Raw genomic sequence first — 10716 nt, 5'->3', positions numbered from 1 at the left:
TGTTCTGTTCACATAAACAGAGCACACTAGTACAGCTATAAATATCTGACATCTACCTGTCATGAAAGCAAGAATCAGTCACCTTGGCTTCTCTGCCCTCAGGGTGGGTTGGGGGCAGCCTCCATCTCTGTGAGGAAAAAAATGGGAGAGAAAGCTCTGCAGTTACAGCAAGGAGGAAGTGGATGCTCTTTAAGGGCAGAAACCATCCCTTGGGAGACTTTTTAAGTCTTCGTATTCACTAAGGATTGTGTACATGATGATTCTAGTAAATACGTGATAGATGGACACAGTAAGAAAATAGAATACAAGTATTGCATTGAGCTTTCTGGGGGAGTATGATGAGGAAGGAGAATGTGTTAATATATACCAGATTAATTTTCCTCTTGAAACACAATGTCATTTCCTGGAGAAACTGAGAAACTACCATAGCAGTTATTGCATTATGGTCACCATTGTGTGGGCTAACCTAGAAGTTTATGTATTGCTTATAAACTGTTTCTTTTTTAAAAACATTAGAGTATAATTACATAGAATAAGCTGCACAAATCTTAAGGGTACAGTTTGGTGAGTTTAGGGTTAGGGTTAGGTTAGGGTTAGGGTTATTTGACAAATAAATATATGTGTGTATCTAACACCCTAGTAAAGAAATTGATTATGGCTGTAGCCCTAGAATGTTCCCTCATGTCTTTTTTATATTCTGTGCTCCCCACACCACAGCAGAGTACCCAATCTTCTGATACCTATCTGCATAGAATGAATTAGTTTTGCCTATTTTTGAACTTCATTTAAGTGGAATTATATAGTATGTACTTTCTTACGTCTATTTTATTTTTTGGCTCAGCATGGTTGAAGATTCATTATGCTATTATCAATAGTACATTTATTATATTGCTGAATAGTGTTCCATTGTTTGAATATACCATAATTTGCTCATTTATTCTCTTGTTGATGAACATTTTGGTTGTTTCCAAAGTTTTGCAGTTTGAATAAAGGAGCAATGACAAGTCTCATATAATTCTTTTTAAAACATAATGTTTTCATTTCTTTCGTGAAATACCTTGGAATAATAGTGCTGGATCATATAGTAGGTATGTAAGTAAATTTAAGACATTACTAAACATTTTTCCCACTCTAATTGTACCATTTTACATTCTCATTAGCAATATATGAGGGTTTTAGGTGTTCCATATCCTCTTCAACATTTAGTGTTGTCATATATTTAAATTTTAACCTTTCTGGTAAGTGTACAGTGGTATCCTGTGATTTTCATTCTCTTTTTCTTGGTAGTTTCATTTAATGAGTTTATTGTCCATTTGTATATGTTTTTTAATGAGGTGTCTTTTAAAGAGCTTTGCCTATGTTTTATTGGATTGTGTCTTTTTGTTATTGATTGTTAGTTTGTACGTATATCCTGGATACAAGTCCTTTGTCAGATAAAGGAATTGCAAATCTTTCTCTGTGGCTTGCCTTTTCATTTTCTTAAGGGTGCCTTTGGAAGGACAGAAAATTTTAGTTTTGATGAAGTTTAATTGTGTGTGTGTGTGTGTGTGTGTGTTCTGTTTTAATTTTAATTTCAGTAACTGAACCTACACTGTTATATTAGTTTCAGGTGTACGATACAGTAATTCAACGATTTCATACATCACTTGGTACTCATCACAAGTGCATTCTTCAATCCCCATCAACTATTCACCCATCCCCCACCTGCCTCCTCTCCAATAAGCATCAGTATGGTCTCTATAATTAAGAGTCTATTTCTTGGAGCACCTGGATAGCTCAGTTGGTTATACGTCCGACTTGACCTCATGGTTCGTTAGTTCAAGCCCTGGGTTGGTCTCTGTGCTGACAGCTCAGAGCCTGGAGCCTGCTTTGGATTCTGTGTCTCCCTCTTTCTCTGCCCCTACCCTGCTCGTGCTCTGCCTCTCTTAAAAATAAACGTTAAAAAATTTTTTTTAAAGGAGTCTGTTTCTTGTTTTGTCTTTCTCTTTTTTTTTTTCCACTTTGCTTGTTTGTTTTGTTTCTTTAATTCCACATCTGAGTGAAATCATATGGTATTTGTCTTTCTCTGACTGGCTTATTTCACTTAGCATTATACTCTTTTGCTCCATTCATGTTGTTACAAATGGCAAGATTTCATTCCTTTTGATGACTGAATAAGACTCCATTGTATGTGTGTGTGTGTGTGTGTGTGTGTGTGTGTGTGTGTGTGTATGACATCTTCTTTATCCATTCATCTATTGATTGACACATGGGCTTCTTCCATATATTGGCTATTGTAAATAGTGCTGCTACAAACATAGGGGTGCATATACCCCTTTGAATTAGTGTTTTTGTATTCTTTGGGTAAATACCTGGTAGTGTGATTGCTGGATCATAGAGCAGTTCTAACATTTTGAGGAACCTTCATACTGTTTTCTACAGTAGCTGCACTTGTTTGCATTGTCACCAATAGTGCACAAGTGTTCCTTTTTCTCCACATCCTCACCAAACCCTGTTGTTTCTTGTGTTGTTGATTTTAGCCATCCGATGGGTGTAAGGTAATATCTTATTATGGATTTGACTTGCATTTCCCTGATGGTAGGTAAATGATGATGAACATCTTTTCATGTGTCTGTTGGCAATCTGTATGTCTTTGGAGAAATGTCTGTTCATGTCTTCTGCCAATTTTTAAATTGGATTGTTTGCTTTCTGGGTGTTCAGTTTTATAAGTACTTTTTTAAAAAAGATTTTATTTCTGGGGCGCCTGGGTGGCTCAGTCGGTTAAGCGGCCGACTTCGGCTCAGGTCATGATCTCGTGGTCCATGAGTTCGAGCCCCGCGTCGGGCTCTGTGCTGACAGTTCAGAGCCTGGAGCCTGTTTCGGATTCTGTGTCTCTCTCTCTGACCTTCCCCCATTCATGCTCTGTCTCTCTCTGTCTCAAAAATGAATAAACATTAAAAAAACAAAAGAAAAAGAAAAAAGATTTTATTTTTAAGTAATCTCTACACCCAATATGGGGCTCAAACCCAAAACCCCAAAATCGAGTCGCATGGTCTGACTGAGCCAGCCAGGTGCCCAGAGTTTTATAAGTTCTTTATATATTTTGGATAACCCTTTATCAGATATGTTATTTGCAAATATCTTTTCCCATTCCATAGATTGCCTTTTAGTTTTGTTGATTGGTTCCTTTGCTGTGTGGAAACTTTACTTTGATGTAGTCCCAATAGTTTATTTTTGCTTTTGCTTCCCTTTCCACAGAAGACATGTCTAGAAAGAAGTTACGATGGCCCATGTCAAAGAGGATACTTCAATCCAAGGTTCTCTTCTCAGATTTTTATGTTCTCTACTAGGATTTTTATGGTTTCAGGTCTCACATTTAGATCTTTAATACATTTTGAATTTATTTTTGTGTATGGTGTAAGAAAATGGTCTAGTTTCATTCTTTTGCATGAAGTGTCCAGTTTTCCCATCATCATTTGTTGATAAGACTGTCTTTTCATTAGATATTCCTTCATGCTTTAAGATTAATTGACCATAGGGGCACCTGGGTGGCTCAGGTAAGCCTCTGACTTTGGCTCAGGTCATGATCTCACAGTTTGTGAGTTCGAGCCCCATGTTGGGCTCTGTGCTGACATCTCAGAGCCTGGAGCCTGCTTTGGATTTTGTGTCTACCTCTCTCTCTGCCCCACCCCTGTTTGCACTCTGTCTCTCAAAAATGAATAAATGTTAAAAAAAATTTTTTTAAGATTAAGTGACCATATATTTGTAGGTTTATTTCTGGGTTTTCTATTCTGTTCTCTTGACCTATGTGTCTATCTTACTTCCAGTACGACTAATTGACCATACATTTGTGGGTTCATTTCTGGGTTTTCTATAATATTCTCTTGATCTATATGTCTGTCTTACTGCCAGTACCATACTGTTTTGATTATATTACAGCTTTGTAATGTAACTTGAAATCTGGAATTGTGATACCTCTCACTTTGCTTTTCCTTTTCAAGATTGCTTTGGCTGTTTGGGGTCTTTTGTGGTTCCATACAAATTTTAGGATTGTTGCTTCCAGCTCTGTGAAAAATGCTAGTGATATTTTGATAGGGATTGCATGAAATGTGTAGATTGCTTTGGGTAGTATAGACATTTTAACAATATTTCTTCTTCTAATCCATGAGTATGGAATGTCTTTCCATTTCTTTGTGTCGTCTTTAATTTCTTTCATCACTATTTTATAGTTTTCAGAATACAAGTCTGTAACCTCTTTCATTAGGTTTATGCCTAGGTATCTTCTGTTTTTGGTGCAGTTGTAAATGGGATTGTTCCTTAATTTCTCTTTCTGTTACTTCATTATTGCTGTATAGAAATGCAACAGATTTCTGTATGTTGATTTTGTATCCCACAACTTTACTGAATTTGTGTGTCATTACTAGCAATTTTTTGGTGGAGTCTTTCAGGTTTTCTATATAGAGTATCATGTCATCTTCAAATAGTGCAAGTTTCACTTCTTCCTTGATAATTTGGATCTCTTTTATTTCCTTCTCTTATTGCTATGGCTAGGACTTCCAATACTATGTTAAATAATAGTGGTGAGAGTGGACATCCCTTCTTATTCTGACCGTAGAGGGAAAACTCTCAATTTTTCCCCATTAAGGATGATATTAGCTGTTGGTTTTTCATAGATGGCCTTTATTATGTTGAGATGTGTTCCCTCTAAACCTACTTTGTTGAGAGTTTTTCTCATGAATGGATGTTATGCTTTGTCAAATGCTTTTCTTCATCTTCTGAAAGGATCATATGGTTCTTATCCTTTCTTTTATTAATGTGATGTATCACATTGATTGATTTGCAAGTATTGAACCACCTTTGCAGCCCAGGAATAAATCCCACTTGATTGTGTTGAAGGATTCTTTTTTTCTTTTCTTTCTTTCTTTTTTTTTTTTTTTTGAAGGATTCTTTTAATGTGTTGTTGGATTTGGTTTGCTAGAATTTTGTTGGGGATTTTTGCATCATGTGAACATCCAGGATGTTGGTCTCTTTTTCAGTGGTGCCTTTATTTGGTATTAGGGTAATGCTGGACTCATAGAATGAGTTTGGAAGTTTTCCTTCCTTTTTTTTTTTTTCTTGGAATAGTTTGAAAAGAATTGGTATTAACTTTTCTTTCAATGTTTGGTAGAATTTGCCTGTGAAGCTTTCTGGTCTAGGACTTTTGTTTGTTGAGAGTTTTTTGATTACTGATTCAGTTTCTTTGCTGGTTATCAGTCTGCTCAAATTTTCTGTTTCTTCCTGTTTTAGTTGGTAGTTTAATAATGTTTCTCACAGTTTATCCATTTCTTCCAAGTTGTCCAATATGTTGGCATATAGTTTTTTGTAACATTCTCTTATAATTGCTGGTATATCTGTGGTATATCTGTTCAAAAAGAATGTGTATTCTGCTGCTTTAGAATGAAATGCTCTGTATGTATCTGTTAAGTCCATCTGCTTTAGTATGTCATTTAAAGCCATTGTTTCCTTGTTGATCTTTTGCTTAGATGGTCTGTCCATTGCTGTATGTGGGGTGTTAAAGCCCCCTACTATTATTATATTATCAATGAGTTTTTTTATGGTTGTGATTAATTGATTTATTTATATATTTGGATTATCTAAGTTGAGGGCATAAATACTTATTATTGTTAAATCTTTTTGGTAGACCCTTTTATTTTGCAGTACCCTTCATCTCTCATTACATTCTTTGTTTTAAAATCTAGTTTGTCTGATATAAGTATGGTTGTTCCAGTTTTATTTTAATGTCTGTTAGCATGATTAATCATTCTCCATCCCCTCACTTTCAATCTGGAGGTTTCTTTGGGTCTAAAATATGTCTCTTGTAAGAAGCACATTGATGGATCTTTTTTAAAAATCCATTCTGATGCCCATTATCTTTTTATTGGAGCATTTAGTCCATTTACATTCAGAATAATTATTGATAAATATGAATATAGTGCTATTGTATTACCTGTAAAGTCAATGTTCCTGTAGATTGTCTCTGTTTTTTTCTAGTGTTTGTTGTTTTTGGTTTCTCTTTCCCATTGGAAGGGTCTCCTTTAATATTTCTTGCAGAGCTAGTTTAGTATTCCTGAACTCCTTTTTTGTTTATCTTGGCAACTCTTTCTCTCTCCTATTCTGAATGACAGCCTTGCTGGATAAAGGATTCCTGGGTGCATATTTTTCCCATTTAGCACATTGAATACCTCTTGGACTTAAATGCCTGTTTCCTTTCCCAGGTTAGGGAAGTTCTCAGCTATAATTTGTTCAAATAAACCTTCTGTCCCTTTTTCCTGATCTTCTTTTGGAACTCCTAAGATACTGATATTATTGCACTTTATTTTGTCATTGAGTTCCCTAAATCTACCTTCATGATCTGATAGTTTTCTTCTTTTTTCTTTTCAGCTTCATTATTTTCCATAATTTTCTATTTATTCATTCATTCATTCATTTTTTAATACTCATTTACTTTTGAGAGAGAGAGAGAGAGCATGAGCAGAGAGGGGAAGAGAGAGGGAGACGGAAAATCCCAAGCAGGCTCCACACTGTGCACTGAACCTGATGCAGGGCTCAAGCACAAACTGGGAGATTATGACCTGAGCTGAAATCAACAGTTGGATGCTTACCTGACTGAGCCACCCAGGTATCCCTTTAATTTTTATCTTCTATGTCATTTACTCTCTCCTCTGCTTCTTCAATCCTTATTGTGACTGTATCCAGTTGCATCTCAGTTATAACATTTTTAATTTCAGCCTAATTAGTTTTTCAGTCTTTGATCTCTGCAGGAAGCGTTTCTCTGGTTTCTACTACCCAGCTAGTATTCTTATGACTGTTGTTCTAAATTCTTGTTCAGATATCTTGCTTATATCAGTTTTGAGTAAATCCCTGGCTGTGACTTCTTCTTGGTATTTCTTTTGGGGAGAATTCTTCCATCTTGTCATTTTGGCTATGTTTCTGTCTTTTACATATTATGAAAGCTTGTTATGTTTCCTGCTCCTGAGAGTAATGCTATATTAAGAAGAGGTCATGCACTGTCCAGGGCCAGGTACTTCAGAAGTGTTTCTGGTGTATGCTGTGTGCACTTTGCTATTGTGTTTTGGCTGCTCTTTCCCACAGGTCAGTCCTCTGGAGAGTTTCTCCTTGCTTGCAGTGGGAAGTGTTTGGACCTTTAATTAGGTGTGCTTTGTTTGTTTGTTAAAATAAACCTGAATAATAATAATAAGTCTGAATGAGAAAAAGAGAAAAGAAAAAGAAAAAAAAGCAAACAACCCCATAAGCCTGATTTCAAAGAAACAGAAAAAATAAAAAGCCTGGTCCAAAAAAAGAGAAAAGGAAATGAAAAAACAAACAACTATAAGCCTAATTCCAAAGCGGGGAGGAAAAAAAGCCTAGTCCTATTTCCACCTGATCTGAAGCCGACATTTCGGAGCATTCTGTGATCAATAGAGTTGTGACTGCAGGTAGCCTGTGATGGTTGGTCCCCTGGGGGAGAGGCCCACTACACTGGGGCACAGTCACACCTGCCCTAGTAAAGATGTATCTGCAGGACATTGTGGGGGGGGGGGTGTGGAGTGGCAGGGTAAGGGTTTGGGGTAAGTGGCTCCAGCCTCCACTGTGGGTGCTGTGTTGCTCACTGAAGTCTGTCCATGCTGGTTTGTAGTGAGAAAGTGGCATCACCCTGCTCTCTGGTCTCCGGAGTGGAGACCTGGCACCTACTAACAGGAATCTCTCACAGATTGAAGAATTTCCCTCTTGTGTTCCTGGCTTCTGTCAGATTCCTCCTCTCACCCTGTCTGTGACAAGGCTGTTGGCATGCCTAGGGCCACAGTTCTCCTGTATTTTGTCTCTGGCCTGTGACTGGGATTCAGAAATCCAAATCTTAAAGGACCCTTGCAGGGTGTGGAACTGCTTCCCTCCCACAGAGGAGAGACTTGCCATGGTGCATCTGGTGCTGTTTTGTCCCAGCAAAGCAGTTGTATGGCTGCACTCGTGCTTAGAGTTTATTGTGAAACAGTGAAAAGCAGCAACCAGGTTATCTACTCTCTGTGTGAGCTTCTGTCCCTTGCTGTTGAACGGTTACTCAAATGGCGACCATCAGTCTTTTGTCCTTGGAGAGGCAGTATACCCTGTTCCACATGTACTCCAGGAAGGGGAATGTTCTCTCCCAGTGCAGCCCAGGGATCCCTACACCATGCTCTTTGCTCCAAGGCCTCTGCCCTCCTTCTCCCCAGGAACTCCACTGCACTCACCAGCTCGACTCTGCTGAATGGTGTAGACTTCTAAAAGCTCAGAATTTGAGCTCTGCTGCTTGTGAAAACTTGTGATCCATCCTCCTGATCCCCAGTCAGTGGTTTTGGGGAAGTGTTTTTCTTACACAAACCCAACACACTGCTATCTCTCCCCCTCTCTCTTTCTCTCTCTCTCATCTCTTTGCAAAAGGGCTCTCTTTCCTCTGTGGCACCACGGCTTTTCTCTCCCCTAATTTATGTCTCTGCACCTTGTACCTACCGCAGTCTCTCCCTCTAATTGTGCACATTGTTCTTTTCACCCTCAGATCGATTTCCTAGGTGTTCAGAATGATTTGTTGTTAATCTAGCTGTGTTTGAGGGACAAGGCAAGCCCAGGATCCCCCTCCTACTCCACCATCTTAACTCTCTCCTCAGCTGTCTTCTTTGTTATTATATAGTGTCCTTTCTTGTCTCTTGTTACACTTTTTGTTTTTAAGTCTATTTTGTCTGATAATAGTATTGCTTCACACACTTTCTTTTGACATCCATTTGCATGACAGATGATTCTCCATTCCTTCACTTTTTTTTTAAGTTTATTTATTTTTTGAGAGAGACAGAGACAGCATAAGCAAGGGAGAGGCAGAGAGAGGCATATATATATGAAGAAGCATATACATATATATATATATGTATGTATATATATATATATGACACATACCATATTAAGTTGATTGTCGTTTAAGTTTGAACCCATTCTTTACTCTTCTCTCCTCACATTTTAGCTATGTGTTATTGTATTTTATATACTTTTTTGTGTGTGAGTTCCTTGACTGATTTTTTATAGAAATAGTCATTTTTAATGCATTTGTGTTTCCTACCTCTATACTCACTTTTGGTCTCTCCTTTCCAAAGTGCCCCCTTTAATATTTCTTGTAGAGTTGGCTTAGTGGTCACAAGCTCCTTTAGTTTTTGTTTGTCTGGGAAACTCTACATCTCTCCTTACTGTGAATGATAGCCTGGCTGGATAGAATATTCTTGGCTGCAGACTTTTCGTATTCAGTACTTTGAATGTATCGTGCTGCTCTCTTCTGCTTTGCAAAGTTTCTGCTGAAAATCCCCTGCTAGCCTTATGTGTTTTCCCATGTAAGTTATTATCTTTTTTTTACTTTACACTTTAAAATTTTATATTTTTCAGTATGTTTTGTCAACTTAATTACAGTATTTCTTGGTGTGGTTCTGCTTTTGTTGATTTTGTTGGGGTTTCTCTCTGCCTCCTGGATCTGGATATCTGTTTCTTCCCCCCAGATTAAGGAAGGTTTCATCTATTTTTTTCTTCAATTACATTTTCCTCCTCCCTTTTCTCTTCTTCTGGGATTCACATAATATGAATGTTGTTACATTTGATGGAGTCACTGATTTCCCTAAGTCTGTTCTCATCATGCATAATTCCTTTATCTCTCTTTTCCTAAGTTTGATGACTTTCCATTACTCTAGCTTCTAGGTCACTAATTTGTTCCTCTGCTTCTTCCAGCGTGCTGATCATTCCATCAAGCTTGTTTCTCATTTTATTTATTGAACCCTTTGTCTCTACTATTCCTTATTTCTGTGTTAAGGGTCTCACTCATGTCTCCCATTCCTTTCTCAAGTCCAATGAGTATCCTTGTGGTCATTATTTTATATTCTCTATCAGGCATATTACTTGTATCTGTTTTGCTTAGATCACTGGCCATGACCTTGTCCTGCTCTTTCATTTGGAATAAATTTCTCTGTCTTCTCCTTTTGTCTAAGTCTGTGCCTCTTTCTCTGTGTTAGGAACATCAGCCGTGTCTCCTGTTCTTAAGGGTATTGGCCTTATGAAGAATAGGTCACGTAGTGCACTGAAGTACAGTATCTTTCAGTGCCCAGGGCCTGGGACTTCCAGGTGTATCTCCACTGTGTGCTGCATGTGCTCTTCTGCTTTCTCCTGGCTGCTTTATCCCTCAGGCCAGTTGTCTGCAAAGGCTCACTTTGTCTGTTGTGGGCAGTTTTGGATTCCTAGCCTGAATGTGACATATTTTCACTAGGTGTACTCTGGTCTCTTTGTGAAATGAGACCTGTCACCACCACCACCTGAATCCAGGCTCTGCAAAACCCTTGGGGAAGTGCAGTGTGAGCAGGTCTTCTAGGGGTGGGGCCTACTGCATGTGGACTGAGGCAAGGATGAATTGGAGTAGTTCCACCCGAGTGTGTGTGGGATGGGGTAGGGTTGGGTGTAATTAAGTAGTGCCACCTGCAGGTGGTCCTGTGCTTTTGAGAAATAGGGGAAGGTAATGCCACTATCCAGTTCCTTTGTTCTTGGAGGTGTTTTCTGTGAATACTCTCTCTAGAATGCACTCTGAAATGAAGAGCCTTCCCATTGTGTATCCCTGGCGCTCTTCAGATTGCTGTTTCCACATTGTATGTCTGTGAGTTGTTGCCTGCCTCTGTTCTAAGAGCAGCATGATACCCTCCAGTC

This window comes from Panthera uncia (assembly GCF_023721935.1).
Source record: "Panthera uncia isolate 11264 chromosome B3 unlocalized genomic scaffold, Puncia_PCG_1.0 HiC_scaffold_1, whole genome shotgun sequence".
Lineage (NCBI taxonomy): Eukaryota > Metazoa > Chordata > Mammalia > Carnivora > Felidae > Panthera > Panthera uncia.
Note: the sequence above shows the minus strand (reverse complement) of the source record.